Consider the following 18,115-nt stretch of genomic DNA (forward strand, 5'->3'; position numbering starts at 1 on the left):
TCACTTTTGTGTATATATTAGGAGAGTCTTCCTTTTAGGGCTTTAAGTTTACATCAGTCTGTAATTCAAAGGGTTATTAAAATAGTTTACTTATTCAACCTTGTTATTTCTCTATTTGTGAAAGTTTAAAACATGGACAATGTTAGCGCTGACTCTTTTTCAGCTTCTGTTTCTTCATTTCTATGGATTTATTATTTATCTCCTTGTGATTTGTGTTTTAATTAAAAAGAAATAATTCAAAAAAGATGAATACATATGTATGATTTCCTCCATGAGGTCCAAATGGCTATTGGGTAATCGTATAATCAAGCATTTAGAAATATGTGGACTAAATACAGTGCACTGTATAGTTAAAGAAACCTGTAAAGGCTCAAGCAATATTGTTCCAACATATACCCATAAATCATTGCTTTCTCCATCAGTTGTGTTCTCACCTCTCAGCCTTAGAGCACTATTCATTAACAACCTCCATTGTTTTCTAAGACTTGCAAGCCCTAGCACACTGTAGTGCTTGCCTGGTGGGAAGTTGATATGCTCCGCAGAAATCGTAACATCCTGCAAAATCCCTTAACACTAAGCTATTGTTACTGACACTTAACTGTAAAAAGTTGGGAGACAGAGAGAGAGAGAGATGGAGATGATTTGAAAGAGAGAGAAAGTGAGAGACAAAGGGAAAAAAATAGAAAACAAAGTTTAAAATGTTGTTTATGACATACGTCCAGCATGACTAGATTCAGAGGATGCAAATTACAAATGTAGGGGGTTGCCTTTTGTCCATGTTGATGAAAATGTAAGACTGTGGACAAAGTTGCACTTTCACCAAACAGTATTGATGAAAGAAGCAGAGATTGTTTTTTGGAAGTTTTCATAAGATGCCTTAGATTAGGCATCCCAGCAGGATCCGAAGCTCACAGACTTTAATGTCCAGACATTTCAACATTTGCTACTCAAAATTAGACAAACAACCTACTATAAGTGGAAATATTCCTCACTACAAGCTGTTGTGCATAAAAATGTTTGTCATTGGAGGTGCATTGGTTAATATGCATTCCTTCCTCAAGCCTTAGTTCAAATTCTATCTGCTCTTGAAGATCTCTGTCAGTACCCAACTAACTTTAAACTGTCTCTATTCGATTTCTTTTGCATTCAGCTCTATACATTATTTCCTAATAGAAGACCTAAGAAATGTTCATTTGTTCTTCCCTAAGCAATGGACACTATAATTTTAATATCAAATAAAGGGCCCTTTTTTATAACACCCTTGACTAAAGACTTATGGCGTCAATATCAGAATAAACTTCTATAAGCACTACAAGGGACCAAACTCAGAACATGTATAAGACAATCAAATTATTTTACCTGATTAAAAGGTAAATGTAAGATTATAAGTTAAAAAATATTAAATGCATATCCTTTATGAAAAATCTCTATACTAGTTATTTAAATTGGTGTTTTGATTAGATGAGTGGTTGCGTTCCTGGTAGTTTTTTCCAACAATTCATTGAATTGCAGAAATTCTGTGTTATAGATTAAAAGCAGGTACATATGCTTTGACAATTATCAGACAAGAGTAGGACTAAAATAATCCAATTCATTTTAGAGTAAATTAATTAACCAAACTGTTTATTGATTCGTAACTTCAGCAAATGTTTATTGAATGCCTAATCAGAAACCGTATGTTGTAGTGAAATGGCAAACAAGAAACTTTCATGTTCATTTCTTAATATGATCATCCCAAATCAGTGTGGATGTAGGCTTTAATAGTGCCAGTGGAGAAAGGTCCAAATAAGTCCTTAAATACATCTCTGGTTTTTGAATCCTCTAAATCCTGTATCATAAAATATGGTTAAAATTTTAATTGAATTTTTAAAATATTTGAAGTCTAGTAATTTATTACCATATGTATTGATGTTGAATGTACTTAACTAGTTTTTTCTGGGACATGGTGTATCTTTTCCATCTGAAGATATGTCATCTTATATCTGGAAAGTTTTGCTAAATTATATTTTTAAATAATTTTATTATTTTGCTTTTTTGGAGAGGCCAATTATGTATATACTAGATTGTATTTGTTTGTCTCTATAATTATCCTATTAATCACTTTAATGCTTACTTTTTCCCATATCATTTTACTTTATTTTTAAATTTTTGTTCTCCCTATACTTCATTTCCAGTGATTACAGAAGCATCACTGTTTTGTGCATTTCCAAATTTTTCTCTTTTTTACTGTTTATTTTTTTCCCAAGGCTTTGATTTGTCACTTTATACATCTCTTTCTGTTACCTCAATATTTCTTCCCTGTCAGTTATTTCTAATTTGTACTCTAGCTGCATACAGGCCAATATGTTACTGCTCTTTATTTTAAAGTTTTAGTAATGCCTTTTTCAGGTTTCTTGTCTTTGCAATATTCTTCTACTAAGTATTCTTTTCTGTCCCTCCCTTCCTTCCTTCTTTCCTCCCTTCCCTACTTCCCCCTTGCCCCATCCCTTCCTTCCTCTCTCTTTCTAGTATAATATATTAGTATAGATCTTATCCTGGCTCCTTTTTAGATTATATATTCTTTGAAATAGTTGAGTATTTTCTAGGGCTGGCTGTAAGACAGAAGTGTATATGTGTGTGTGTGTGTGTGTGTGTGTGTGTGTGTATGAGGTAGGAAGAGGATGGGGGCTGTTTTTTAAGTTAGATAATGAGCATTGTTCTTATGCCCAGGAGTTTTGCTGTGTAAGCCTATTGTGCATTTAGCTCAACCCCAACCCAATTACCTAAGTTATGTAGCTGTGGGGCTGTTCAAAATTCAGTCTTTTTTTTTCTCTCAACTGTAGGAACAGATATTTCCTATGAACCAAACATGGCCTGCCTACGGTGTTTCTCATTTAGGTCCATTTCTGCTGCATTTTAGGCCAAAATAGCATCAGAAAATCTCCTGGAGACAATACCCACATCTGTTTTAAACATAGGCTATGCCCTCACTTTTGAAAATGGTACTATTCCAGCTCTTTTCTGAGATCCTAGTCCAGAAATCCTCTCTCTGCTTCCACTTCCATTTGTCTTGTTTTATCTCCTCTGTTCTGGCAGCTCTGCCACCTAATTTGTGTTTTGTAGTTTTTAGCTCTCTTCATTTTCACTGAAGATGGTGCTTGCAGTTTTTATTCTTCTGTATAAAATAATATCTCCCTCTGCTTATAATAGCATGGAACATGTAATAAAAAGTGCTATAAAATCATGATGCAAAAACAGTGGTTTCAAACACATTTATGTTTTACACTGTGTGAATTTTTTAGCTAACCAGGCCAAAAAAAGAATTTCTTAAATTTCTGTCCCTTGAAGTATACTAATATTAACATTCTATATAAAATACCAGTAATCAGGGTTCTGCATTATGTCTTTTACAATCTCTAAGTAACATGATGCAAAATTTACATTCTTTATCAAGAATAATGACTTCATAACGCTCTTTTGTATTAGTATGTCTTATTCCCTCTAGATTATGAAGCTCTTTTGTTAAAAATAATATTTTACACATTTATATGCCTTAGCAGAGAGCTGGATACATATTTGGCATGTAAAATGTCCTTATATGTAGAGCCCTATAAATGAATGTTAAAAAGTTAAAAGCTATTTTAACAAAATATTTGAGATGGAAGACATTTATATATTCAGAGCCTCTATTCTATGAATCTAATAGGAATAGATAACATAATATATGATATTTATCACAGAAGGTGTCTAAACAATTATTATTCTCAGGATGTTTAAGGTTACAAACTATAATTTTATAGCATTTAATCTAATCTCACATATCTAAAAATTATTTTCCAAATCCCTATCCAGGTGACATTGCTCATAGCTATTAATCTCAGCCCCATTGTTCAATGACACAGTGGACATCAAGGCTTGGACAGTACTTATAAAACAAAGCAAAATGAATATATAGTGATTTAACTTTGCTGTCTTTCCAAGATAGCTAAATTTGGGTTTCAGTAAATATCTCGAAAATCTTAGATGCTGATTGAATCACTTACACAATCTTTATTTTTGATACATTTTGGTTAAATAAACCTAATTTTGCTTATGTTTCAACATGTGATTTAAATTTTTTTAATTTACTATTTTCCTGTTTATCTGATGTATCTCTCCTCTTCACAGAATCCTTACTATATATTTCCCTTAGTTGCAAGTTATTTTTCACATTATACAAGCATAAGTATGAACTATTCAATAAAAATATAATTCATGAAATATATATAATTCATCAGTCAGCCATTTGCCAAACTAATAGCTCTACCCTGACTAACTGCCTGAATACTGAAGCTGGTTCCAAGGAGCAGATAGGTTCCAATGTCCCAGATTCATAAAAGTAGAGTCCAGGTGTAGTGTGCAACACAACTGCCAGACCCACACCCGACCTCCCGAAAGTACTGATCTGAACTTGTGATGCCTTCCAACCCATCAGGAGACTTAATTATAGCCAAGACTTATTCCTTCCCAAATTCCTTTATTTGTCTCAGACCAAAGGAGGTCACAATTTGATTTTTTGTGACAAAATTATCTCTGTTTCCTAACAAGTGTCTAGCCTTCCACAAAAATTGAAAACATCTACTGAAAAAAGCAGTCAACTTTGAAAATGAAAACAATAATAAAACGTTTGAATAAGTAATGCATGCACATAGTACAACATTTAAAAGAGAATAAATTTTCTTCCTTAATTTTTTTTCTCTTAATACCTCAAACACTCAAGTAGAGTATGCTACATTCTTCTTCCTGTGTATACTTCTAGAAATACTCTATGTTTACAGAAACATAATGTTTATATTCTGTCTTTTACGAAAATGGTCCCATAATATACACATTATTCTTGTTTTTTCGCTATTATGTATTACTATTCTGTATATGTACATATTGTAGAGTTTGGAAATCGGGGAGTAGAGGGAGAATGCTCTGGAATATGACTCAGCCAGTGGAGTTGTCCTTCAATGAAGCAACAAAAAAGGAGGGGGGGGGTTGGCCCTTTATACCTCAGTGTCAATCAATCCTGAGGAGAGGGAGGAAGTAACTTCCTTGAGGAAACAACTTCAATTAGCCAAGTCCAATGAGCAATCCATTGTAGAAGAAGGGCAGCCATAAGCTATGAATATCTGCATTCATAGCAACTGGAGGATGGGTGTACTGACCCACTAGAGAGAACAGGGTGGAACATTACATTACTAGACATATGTATTACTTTAGTATTTTGATAGTTTTACTCAATGCTTGCCTCATTTGTAAGTCATTAAGGGGCAATCCAAAACTATATCAAGTTGAAGGAAATCCATAAAATAGACATGAATCAGGAAGAAACTACAAGATGACCTTGAATAAGGCCTTCAACAAAACCAAGATAATACACCACGATCTCATGCATAGCCCACAAAAAACAAGAACTTAACTTAGCATCCAATCCCTCTATGCCCTCCACAGAACGTGTGGTTCTGCGTAACACAGGGCAGGGGACAAGTTCTCAATCAACAAAATAAGGACAAAAAACACAAAAAGCAATGAAACCTAAGATCACTGAGAACAAAGGAAAAGGGTTTGGATTATGTAAGCCAAGAAGAGAGTTCACAGTGCTGACAATGAATGCTTAATACTCAGAGTCTGAGTTAGATAAGTAAAAGTGTGTTCAAGAAATTTTTGAGGAAATGAGAGAGGGTGATGAATAAGTTGCTTGTTTTTTAAAGCTAGCTGGGATCATGTTACAAAAGCAGATTTTTAAAAATGGATTTATTAAAGGTTATGCTCAGAAGACAGTAAGTTTAATGTAAAATGTAGATGGCCTAGGCAGAGAGATGCAGGAAGATGAAGTTGGACATGTGGGTTAGAGTCGGATTGTGAAGTCACTATAAAATAACTACAGTCCTTTCAGAATCAGAACAATCAGAAATGTTATTTCAAATTGGGAACTTGCATTGATTAAAACTTGGTGATCTCTATAATGTAGGTTTTGTTTTACTGGGCCGGGAAGTCTGTTCATATGTTAATATATTAGGCTAATTCAGATTCCATAGTTTACATAATGTGTCCTGGCAGATAATTTGTACATCCACGTAATTAAAATGTGTTAACATTTGTTATTTAAAGATAACAAGATTTTACTTTATTGGACATTATTGCTAAGAGCCAAGATGAAATATATTTTTCCATTTTTATGTCAAAGTGACAAGATACTGATTTTTTTTACCTAACATTTAAAAAATAACCTATATTTTCTTCCTTTTTTACATATTAAAATGTTATTTATAAGCCTTTAAATTTTATTTAAAATAATTCTACACTGGCAAATGTATTCTTCCTTTAGACATAACCTTAGCATTTGATGAAAATTTAGTCAAATGATTGTTGAATCATTTACATCCAACTATATTTCAAATCTCATCTTGATCTATGGGCAGAATTTGAAGACGGTGATCACTCTTACCTCTCCAAAATTTATGAGGCTTTTAGGATAGTATGATTTCCTCATTTTCTTTTGCCTTTACTGACCCTTTAATTACCTTTGCTTATTCCTACTTATCTCCCCAAACTTTTATTGCTGGTGCCTCCAGGTTTCCAATCTTGAGTCTCTTCACTTTCATGTCATTTAATCTCTTGATGATCTCATCCAGTTTCATGGCATTGAAAACCATCTACCCACTGGGGAATCCCAAAATCACATCTCCTTCCTTGACCTTGCACATGAACATTAGACTTACATTTAAGCAAACACTCAATATCTCCTCACCATTTTCATCTCAAATTCCAACTCCATCCAAACACTAATTGCATCTCAAATTCACCATTTTTAAAAGTGAATTCTAATCTTGGCCCCATGACTGCAAGTTCCAAAATCTCTCCGTATTAATTCATGGTTGTTCCATCTTTCTGATTGCTCAGGTCAAATTTTGGAGGCACCTAGAACACTTTCCTTGTCTTCTTTTTGACTTCCAACCCTTCAACAACATTTTATTGGTTCAACATTTAAAATAGGACTAGACTTTTACCTCTTCTTAATACCTCCACTACCATCATCTCAAATCACAGACATCTCTCACCTGGGAAATGGCAAATGTCTTTTAAAGCCTGATGTAACTCTTCATCCTCTTCTGTTGATTTTCATCTCAACTGCCAGAGATATCCTGTTAAAAAGCAAATTGGAGATTTTACCACCCTGCTCAAAAGACTCCAAGGTTTCTGGTATCACTCAAAATAAAATACAAAGTCTTAAAAGCCTACAAGGCCCTACATCATCTGTTATCCCAGCTACTTCACCAAGGTTATCTTCTGACACTCTGCCACCACTTCCTATTCCCATCATGTTGGTTTCCTTGCTGTATTTCACTGCTGATTCAAATCCTTTGCACTTGTTGTTCCCTGTTGCTGAAAGTCCCTTTTCCCAGGTAACTGTATGACCCATTTTTCTGTATTTCATATGTCTTTATTCAAGTACTAACTTCTCACTAGAAAATTCTCCCCTCTATCACTACCTACTCTTTTCTACTTTATTTTCCTTTATAGAAAACTGGGCTTCTAGTATACTATAAATTTTTATACTTATTTTTTATCTACCTCCCTTTCTGCAATATAAAATCCATGAAGTCAAGGGAGATTTTTAAATTTTTATATCTTTGCTTCTAGAACAATAAATAGAATGTATTTATGCATTTACTAACATTTAATAAATAAATAAATTAAATAATTAATTATATATTAATTAAATAATAATTTATTAAATAACATTTAATAAATTTAATAAAAAATTATTATAGTGCATTAGTTCTATAGTGGTGAATAATTATAAATACATTGTACAATATCAAATGCATCTATAATTAAATGCCATGAAATAAACAAAGAGGTCCTCAAAATTGTTTTTACAAGTATATTCATCAGGGCATTATTCATAATATTTAAGCATTTAAAACAACTTAATTTTTAAGTAGTTAAATTATTGTCCCTGTTTATAGTGAAGTACAATAAAAGTATTAACATCATACTATATTTATAAGTAGTAAGAGAACATGGAAAAGTCCTTCAATTCTACTTATGAACATGTTAATAGCTTAATTGTATGTCATCATAAACATGAACATGCATGTACACACATATATTTATTTATATATATTTATATATGTATATGAAGAGAGAGAGAGAAAGGAAAGAAGGGAGGGAGTGAGGGAAGAAGGGAAAAGTTCCTCTATTATGCGTAATAAATGTTAAAAGTAATGATAGATAGATAACTATAGATAACTTAAAGATATTTTATAATTTGCCTTTAGGGATTTGTACTTTATATTAAAAAAGTATATGTACTAGAAGACATGATGTTAGTTGTTTCTTCACATATTTAATCCGTAAATAAATTTGGAAGACCATGCTACAAATTGGCTTTAAGTGTAAATTATTTTATTTAGCAATGCTTACACAGTTAGAATAAAATGTTGCAGATAATTTGAATATGTGTCAGGTTTTTGCACCTTACCAGAAGTAGTTACGGTCTTTGCTTTCCTACTTTCTCAAGTATGTCACACAGCTTTTATTTTTGATACACTGAGGGCAGTTTTATGGGAAATACTGAATTTCTCTACAGGCACATCAGGTCACAGACCACTTTAGTTTTCTAGCATCATAGTGAAAATGCCCTCTCAATTTTTAATCACAAACATGGTGAGGAAAAATAATTGAGCCCAAAATTAGAAATACAATAAAGATATTGCAAAAGCAAATCCAAAGAATTGACTTTGAAATATGCAAATATGCATTCCTTCCAAATGTTTTTTTAAAAGAGTTCTTAAAAATCCGTTTCTGCTAAAACATATTTCATTGTTTTATATGCCTGTCTTCAGACAGATTCATCATATGGTCTGCAAGTACTGCGTGACCTTTTAGTTTCTCCAATGAATGCTGAGGTTAAAGGATCATTCAGACCCTTGGCAATATGAAGCTTTTCTGCATTAACATGTCCTTTTGCCCTTTAATAGTGTCACTTGTTTTTGCCTGGTTATCTCCTTCTCATATATGTTTTAAGTATTATATGCTGTTTTATTTCTGACTCACTTTCACATATTCTCTCATGTCATTTTTTATACTTCTGAGGGTTTTTTTGTTTTTGTTGAAGTGTTTTTGTATTGTAACTACAGATAAATATTTTACCATTATAAAACAATATTTCGCAGACAATTTTCTGCCACAGGGAACAACAGAAATCCATATGTCTCTATAAAAGAAGTACTGTTTTAAGAGGGAAAATAGAGAAAAACATTTTCCCCAAAAAGGAGTTCAACTTAGTTTAAAAACATCCTCCTCCTCATTAACTTTTATTACACCCTGGGAGCCTATGATCTCATATAATTCCCATTAACCAAGATGATGATCTAAAGGTGACAGGCCAGGAAACCTGCAGGAAGTCATGAAGAACACGATTGAGTAATCTCACCTTCATGTAGTAAATGATAAGGTTACAAAGGAATCCAAATATGAAGGAAGGGTCAATATAAATTCAAATCCAATTTCTTCTAATTTTATAAAATAAATCACTCTAAAATCTCTTTGGAATATTGAGACTGAAAAATATGGTCAACTGTAACCAAGTCTGAATATCCATAAACAAAGTCAAAGGAAGAATTGAACATTATGTAATGTTTTATTCTATGATCTGGAGAATTTTATTTTCCTTCAGTTTTTTATAAACTTGGCGTACTTAAACTCAGCTATTGCATCCTTTTATATAAACTAAACCATGAAAATTGTAATAGTAAATGCCATACATGAACAGGTAAACAAAGAAGCATAAGACCATTTATGAGTTACATATTAAATCTTCTTTAAAGTATTTATCATATGTAATAAAGTTCAGAGATACATGTACATCTAGAACAATTTTGCTTATCACATATAACAAAGTAAATAGTGATTAAAGGTATAATACCCCCCTAAAAAGACACCATAAAAGATAATATTGAAGGGAAAAAAAAGAAACTAAGTAAAAATCTTAATTCAATCAGGCAATTTTAAAAATAGACTTGTGAAATTCAGTGATATTACTGTTACTTTCCTAAAATTGCTGACTACTGTTTCAGAATCTATTTGTTTAGATATCTCTCATATTATATACATTTCAAATTGCATAATTCAAATAAGTGATTATTAATGTTTTGTCGCTTGGTACTTCACTTTATGATGTCTCGTCTTTTAATAATTTTTTATCAATATCCATCCTTTGAAAGGCACTGAGAAAAGGAAATACAAATATACCTCATTTGATTGTACTTCACTTTATTGCACTTAGAAGATTTTACAAATTGGAGACTTGTGGCAACTTTGTGTCAAGCAAGTCCCTTGACACAATTTTTCCAACAGTGTTTGGTCACTTCATGTCTCTGTGTCACATTTTGGTAATGCTTGTAATATTTCACACTGTTTCATTACTATTATATTTATTATTGGTGATCTGTGATCAGTGAGTGATCTTTGATGTTACCTACTACTATGACCCACTGAAGGCTCAGATGATGGTTAGCATATTTTAGAAAAAATATTTTTAATTGAGTCATGCACATTGTTTTTTAGACATAATGCCACTGCACACTTAACAGACCATACTATAGTGTAAACATAACTTTCATATGCACTGGGAAACCAAAATATCCATGTGACTTGCTTTCTTGCAATATTCACTTTATTGTGGTGGTCTGGAATTACCTCAAAATATCTCCAAGTTATGCCTGTAGTGAATAAGACAAGGAACATGCCTACTATCAGGAAACTTGCTTCTTTTGCAGGAGGTAATAACACGAGATGAATTAAAACAATGCATGGGGGAAAGAGCCATATAGGAGTAAGAGATAAACATTTTTGGATGTTAGTGAAGGTAGAAGTTATTTCCTCTTAAAAATATGATTTATGGCATTCTTTCTGCATGACTAAGAACAAAATAGAAAACATAAAATGCTATCATAATCATAACTTGTTTGATATATCTTGGTGTTTTAGTGTGCTTTATTCTGTACTATAGCCCTAAATGATTCAGTACAATTTTGTCTGAGTTGAATGTCTAAATTAACAATAACAATAATAAAGAGAAATAGGAGAGAGAGATTGAGGTACACACTTCCAGTTGCAAAATAAATGAGTCACAGGTATGAAATGTACAGTGCAGGGAATATAGTCAGTAATTATGTAATGTCTTTGTATGGTGACAAATTGTAACTAGACTTATTGTGATAATTTTGAAATGTGTAGAAATATTGAATCACTGTGTAGTTTAACAGGAGATAGCATAGTGTCATAGGTCAATCATAATTCAAAAACAAACAAACAAACACACTAACTCATAGAAAAGGGATTAGATTTCTGGTTACCAAAGGTGGGGGACGAGGTGAGGGGAGAGGGAATTGGATGAAGGCAGTCAAAAGGTACAAAATTCCAGTTATAAAATAAATTAGTACTAGGGATGTAACGTACAACATGATAAATATAATTAATGCTGCTATCGATATATGTTATATATAAAAGTTGTTAAGAGAGTAAATTCTAAGAGTTCTCCTCACAAGGAAAAACAACTTTTTTCTATTTCTTTAATTTTAAATCTTTATGAAATGATGGACATTCACTAAACTTATTGTGATAATCATTTCATGAGGTATATAAGTCAAATAATTATGCTGTACACCTTAAACTTATTTATTGCTGTACGTCAAATATATCTCAATAAAAGTGGAAGGAAAAATAACAATAATAATAAAGTTACTATTAGGCAATAGCCACTAAAATATGAGACACCCCTGAAAATATGAGATACACCTGTAAATATAGTTTACATAATTCACTACATATTTAAAGGCTGGTTTCTCAAAGTAGTTTCTTTGAATAAAGTTTATAATGTGTTTTAGAGTAATTCTACCTGTTCTATGGGAAAATATAGATTCAAGTACCTTGGTTATGTTTTTATTTTTAATGTTAATTTTATGTCAAATTTTATAGTATTATGTAACTTATCTTGTGACTTTTTTACTCATTTAACCTTTAAAATTGAGATATAATTGGCATATAATATCATAGTACTTTCAAATGTATAACATATCACTCAGTATTTCTACATGTTGTGAGATGATCATCATAATTAGTCTAGTTAACGTCCATTACCACACATGGTTACAGAATTTGTTTTCTTGTGATGAGAACTTTTTAAGATGCGCCTCTCTTAGCAACTTTCAAATATACAATATGATATTATTAACTGTAGTCATCATGCTATACATGATGTACATTCCCAGGACTTATGGATTTTATAACTGGAAGCTTGTGCCTTTTGAGCATATTTACCCATTTTGCCCACCCCCGACCCCTACCTCTGGCAATCACCAATCTGTTCTCTGTATCTATGTTTGTTTTTGGTTTTTTGTTTTGTTATTTTAGATTCTACATATAAGTGAAATCATACAGTATTTCTTTCTCTGTCTAACTTATTTCACTTAGAATAATATCCCCAAGTTACATCCATGTTGTCACAAATAGTGAATTTCCTTCCTTTTCATAGCTAAATAATATTCCATTGTATTCATATGTCACATTTTCTTTATCCATTCATGCATCAGTGGGCATTTAGGTTGCTTCCATGTCTTAGCTATTGTAAAAATGCTGCAATGAACATGGGGATGCATATATCTTTTCAAAGTGTTTCATATCCTTTGGATAAATACACAGAAGTAGAATTGCTGGATCATATGATAGCTTCTTTTTAAATTTTTTTGAGAAATCTACATTCTGTTTTCCACACCTGCTCTACCAATTTACATTCCTGACAGTACACAAGGGTTCTCTGTCCTTCTTATTCTCATTAACAATTGTTACTTCTTGTCTTTTTGAAAACAGCCATTCTGACAAGTGTGAGGTGAAAGATGATATCTCATTGTGGCTTTCATTTGTATTTTCCTGATGGTTAGTGATGTTGAACGCCTTTTCATGTACCTGTTGGCCATCTGTATGTCTTCTTTGGAAGAATGCCTATTGAGTTCCTCTGCCCATTTTTTAATTGATTGTGTTTTGTTTTGTTTTTCTAATAAGATGTATGAGTTTTTATATATTTTAAATATTAACTCCTTATCAGATATATGATTTGAAAATATTTTCTCCCATTCAGTAGGTTATCTTTCCATTAGTTGATGGTTTCTTGTGCCGTGCAGAAGCTTTTTAGTTTGATATAGTCCCACTTGTTGTTGTTTTTCCTCTTTTTTTTTTTTTTTTTTTTTTTTTGCGGTACGTGGGCCTGTCACTGTTGTGGCCTCTCCCGTTGCAAAGCACAGGTTCCGGACGTGCAGGCTCAGCGGCCACGGCTCATGGGCCCAGCCACTCCGCGGCATGTGGGATCTTCCCGTACTGGGGCACGAACCCATGCTCCCTGCATCGGCAGGCGGACTCTCAACCACTGCGCCACCAGGGAAGCCCCCTGTTTTTTCTCTTTTGTTACCTTTTCTCTTGATGTCAAATCCCCCCCCCCCAAAAAAAAAACTCACCAAGACTGATGTCACGGAGCTTACCACCTATATTTTTTTCTAGGAGTGTTAGAGTTTCATATCTTATTTTCAAGTCTAGAATCCATTTGAGTTAATTTTTGTATATGGTCTAAGATAGTGGTCCAATTTCATTCTTTTGCATGTGGCTGTCCAGTTTTCCCAACACCATTTATTTGAAGAGACTCTCCTTTCCTCCTTGTGTATTCTTGGCTCCTTTGTCAAATATTAATTGATATAATTAATTAATACATGCATTTATTTCTGGACATTCTATTCTGTTCCATATGTCTGTTTTTACGCCAATACCATACAGTTTTGCTTACTATATATAGCCATGTAATACAGTTTGAAATTAGTGAGTGAGATGCCTCCAGCTTGTACTACATTGTCTAGATTAATTTAGCTGCTTAGAATCTTTTGTGGTTCCATACAAATTTGGATTATTTGTCCTATTTTAGTGAAAAACTGCCATTAAAATTTTCATAGAGATTGCATTGAATCTGTAAATTGTTTTGGGTAGTACGGATATCTTAACCATATTAATTCTTCCAATCTATGAACATGGAATATTTTTCCATTTATCAGTATCTTCCTTAATTTCTTTTACCAGTGTCTCACAGTTTTCAGAGTATAGGTCTTTCACTTTCTTGGTTAAATTTATTCCTAGATATTTTATTATTTTTGATGCAATTGTAAGTGGAATTGTTCTCTTAATTTCTCTTTCTGATAGTTAATTATTAGTGTATAGAAATACAACAGATTTTTGTATATTGATTTTATATCCTGCAACTCTGAATATATTTATTAATTCTAACAGTTTTTTGGTTGAGTCTTTAGGATTATCTCTTTATAATATCATATTATCTGCAAATAGAGACATTTTTACTTCTTCTTTCCAATTTGGATGACTTTATTTCTTCTTCTTGCCTAATTGCTCTGGCTAGGACTTACAATACTATTTTGAATAAAAGTGGTGAGAATGGGCATCCTTGTCTTATTCCTGATCTTAGAGGAAAAGCTTTCAGCTTTTCACCATTGAGTATAATTTTAGCTGTGGGTTTGTCATAAAAGGACTTTATTATATTGAGACATGTTCCCTCTATATGCACTGTGTTAAGAGTTTTCATCATAATGAATACTGAAATTTTTCAAATGCTTTTTCTGCATCTATTGACATAATCATATGATTTTTATCATTCATTCTGTTAATGTGGTATATCACCCTGGTTGATTTGCAGATGTTGAACCATCCTTGCACCCCAGGAATAACTTTCACTTGATCATGGTGTATGATTACTTGTAATGTACTGTTGAATTCAGTTCACTAATATTTTGTTGAGGATTTTTGCATCAATAGGTATATTGACCTATAACATTTCTTGTAGTGTCCTTGTCTGGTTTTGGTATCAGGGTAATGCTGGCCTTGTAAAATGAATTTGGAAGTGTTCCCTTCTCTAGTTTTTGGAAGACTTTGAGAAGGATTGTATTATTTTTTCTTAAAACTTTTGGTAGAATTGACCAGTGCAGTCATGAGGTCCTGGACTTTCATTTGTTAGGAAGTTTTTTGATTACTGTTTCAATCTCCTTATTAGTCATGGGTCTGTTCAATAGTCTTGGTAGGCTGTGTGTTTCTAGGAATTTATCCATTTCTTCTATGTTGTCCAATTTGTGACCATATAATTGTTCACTGTAGTTTCCTATTATCCTATTTCTGTGGTATCACTGTAACATCTACTTTTTCATTTCTGGTTTTGGGTCCTCCCCCTTTTTTTCATGTCAAGTCTAGCTAAAAGTTTATCTACTTTATTTATGTTTTCAAAAAGTAACTCTTAGTTTCATTGATCTTTTTTATTGTATTTTTAGTCTCTATTTATTACCACTCTGATCTTTATTTCTTCCCTTCTACTAACTTTCAACTTTCTTCTTCTTTCCTAGTTCCTTGTGGTTTAGAGTTAGGTTCTTTAAGATATTTGTTGTTTCTTAATGTTTACTTTTTATTCTAACTTTTTGTTGCACATTGTTTACTTATTGATTGAGACTAAACTGCTGTGACCAATGGACTATGTGTGTATTCTAGAATTATATTTCCCAGAATCCCTTTCTCTCTACTTTCAGTTAGAATTGACCTAAAGAGGAATTTACATGAGAGTTGAAAGGGAGAAGTTGAGCAGTGGTCATTGCTCTCTAAAGAACATTGCAGTCACATAAAGTGATGCAGTGACAGACAGATGCAGAGACAGGTGCATTTCATCTAGGACCTTAGTCTTCTCTTCTCTGTGTATTTTTCTTTCTGACTACCGGGGGCTTGTTGAACAATTGCCACTGGCCCACAAGTAAACTGTTGACTGTATACAGACAGAGGCAGAATCTACACAGTGGCAATATCTTCCTGTAGACTTTCTCATCCACATCACATTTTGGAATCTGAATAGGCTTGGCATCTCAAAGTGATGACTTGACAAATCCTCTGATTTTTCTCTCTTATGTGGACCTCCACTTTCCTATTTCCTTTCCCAAGTGTATAAATTCTAATTCCCATAATAACTTTGTCCCATAATATACTAATTTTGATCTCCTGAATGAATCTCAACTGATATACAACTAACAATTTTCTACAACAAATATTTGCGTTGCCACATAGGTTTTAATAACTAGAAAATCACATAGTTATCACAATAGAATGCACTAAAAAAACAGGTTACTGAATGTTACATTTTAGGTACTTTATTGTTAAGTGGGAAATATGGGGAAAGTGGTAGGATTATTTTAAGTTAATAAAAAAATAGAATTATCAGTAGTGACTAAACCATAAATTCCATACTTTTTTGCTTTCTATAAACATAATTAAATATAGATTTGAAGTTACTAAGAAATTAAATATTAGTGAAAATTTTCTTGAATAGTAAACAACAAAATACAAGCTTAATAGACTTATCTTGAGGTAACATGTTTTAAGATATCAGAGTCAGTAATATGTCCTTATTCAACTGCTCATCTTTCTGTACCCCATAATCCTTTACTTATAATAATTGTAAGAATTGTCATCTGACATATAACAATATACCCTGAACTGTAAAATATTAAAGTGACCCTATCTAGAATTGAAAGAAGAATATATAAGAAATTCCTGAAAATTTTTAGATTTTTATACTTATCTAAACTAAAATATGAAGTTAAATATAACTCTACACATTCTGCCATTTTGAATCATTCTCCACATATCATTCCCTTACTTTAAATAATAGAATTTTTCTAATGTTTTAGGGATAATTTGATACTTATTCAGCTGTGTGGGAAGGAAAGCATAATAAATGGCCTGTGACATTTTCCTTCCCTACTTGGAGGTGCCTAAAGTGATGAGTGGCATTGGAAATGCCCAAGAGAATGAATGATCTCCCTGCAACCTTATTATATACATTTTAATAATATTTAATAATGTAAAGTCATTAGGAGTCTTTGCCTTAAAACTTTCTTCTTAGCAAGGTATTTTAGGCTGCTCAAATTAACTAATGTAAATAAACCTGGAGTTTATATATTGGGACATGGTTGAATGCAGAGTGGATATTATTTACACATTCGTTTTCCGTATGTGTGACTCATAGATAAAACTAAGAAGCCATAAAGCAACTTTGGGGGTCAGCATTCAGCACACATTGTTAGGCACTCATCTGTTACATTGAAACCAAAATAAATCCCAGAACAGAAAAAGAGATAACATGGAAGCTGCATATGACAGAATGAGAGCCCACTCAGTAAAACACGCTATGTTTGTATCTATGTCTTGCTTGTAGATTTTTAGTTATTTGCAGTGTTTGCTAAAACCTATGATTTGTGTGAGCCTGCTTTGATAATTCAATAATTTCTATATGCATATATTGAATAGTTTAAACTCTCAAAAAGTAATAAGGCATAACTAAAATGAGGTACTGTTAACCTTTAGCATATAATCCAAAATTTTTGAAAATGATGCCCACTTTGGGTTTCCTGTGTTGAAAAACATCTGTTGAAGACTTAGGGAAACATTGCATTGAGAAACACTGACAGGCATAGTGTATTTATGATTTTCTGGAACGTGAATCAGTGATTAAGTCCAAGACAGTTGCTTACAATCCAGGGTTTGAATTGCATCTATGTTATGAAGTTTTCTGCTCTATTTTCTTTATTAACATCATCATGTTTGGGGTTTTGTTTTTACCATTCTATTACTTTACCTCTTTATTTTCATCTTAACCTAAGTATTTTTTTTCTCTTCTTTATCATCCCTCTATTGGTATGGAAACTGTAGATTAAATTTCTCATCTGTAAGAATTCCTCCTTAATTTCTGTCTCTTTTTTCTCTCAGATTATGTATAAATATGTACCTATCTACAATTTATAGTGTATATGTATATATTTTATAAGATATATAACTCTATATGTATGTTATACATATATATATATTTAGCTATTTGAGAGGGGATTGGAGACATTGCACTTCTCTGCTCCTAACTACTTCAGTGTGAATTTCTTAAGATCAAGGATATTCTCTTATATAAACATAGTACAAACAAGCATCAAAATTAGGATGTTTGACATTAATAAAATACTAT

This window comes from Monodon monoceros, unplaced genomic scaffold (assembly GCF_005190385.1).
Source record: "Monodon monoceros isolate NGI ecotype Baffin Bay Population unplaced genomic scaffold, NGI_Narwhal_1 Super_Scaffold_21, whole genome shotgun sequence".
Lineage (NCBI taxonomy): Eukaryota > Metazoa > Chordata > Mammalia > Artiodactyla > Monodontidae > Monodon > Monodon monoceros.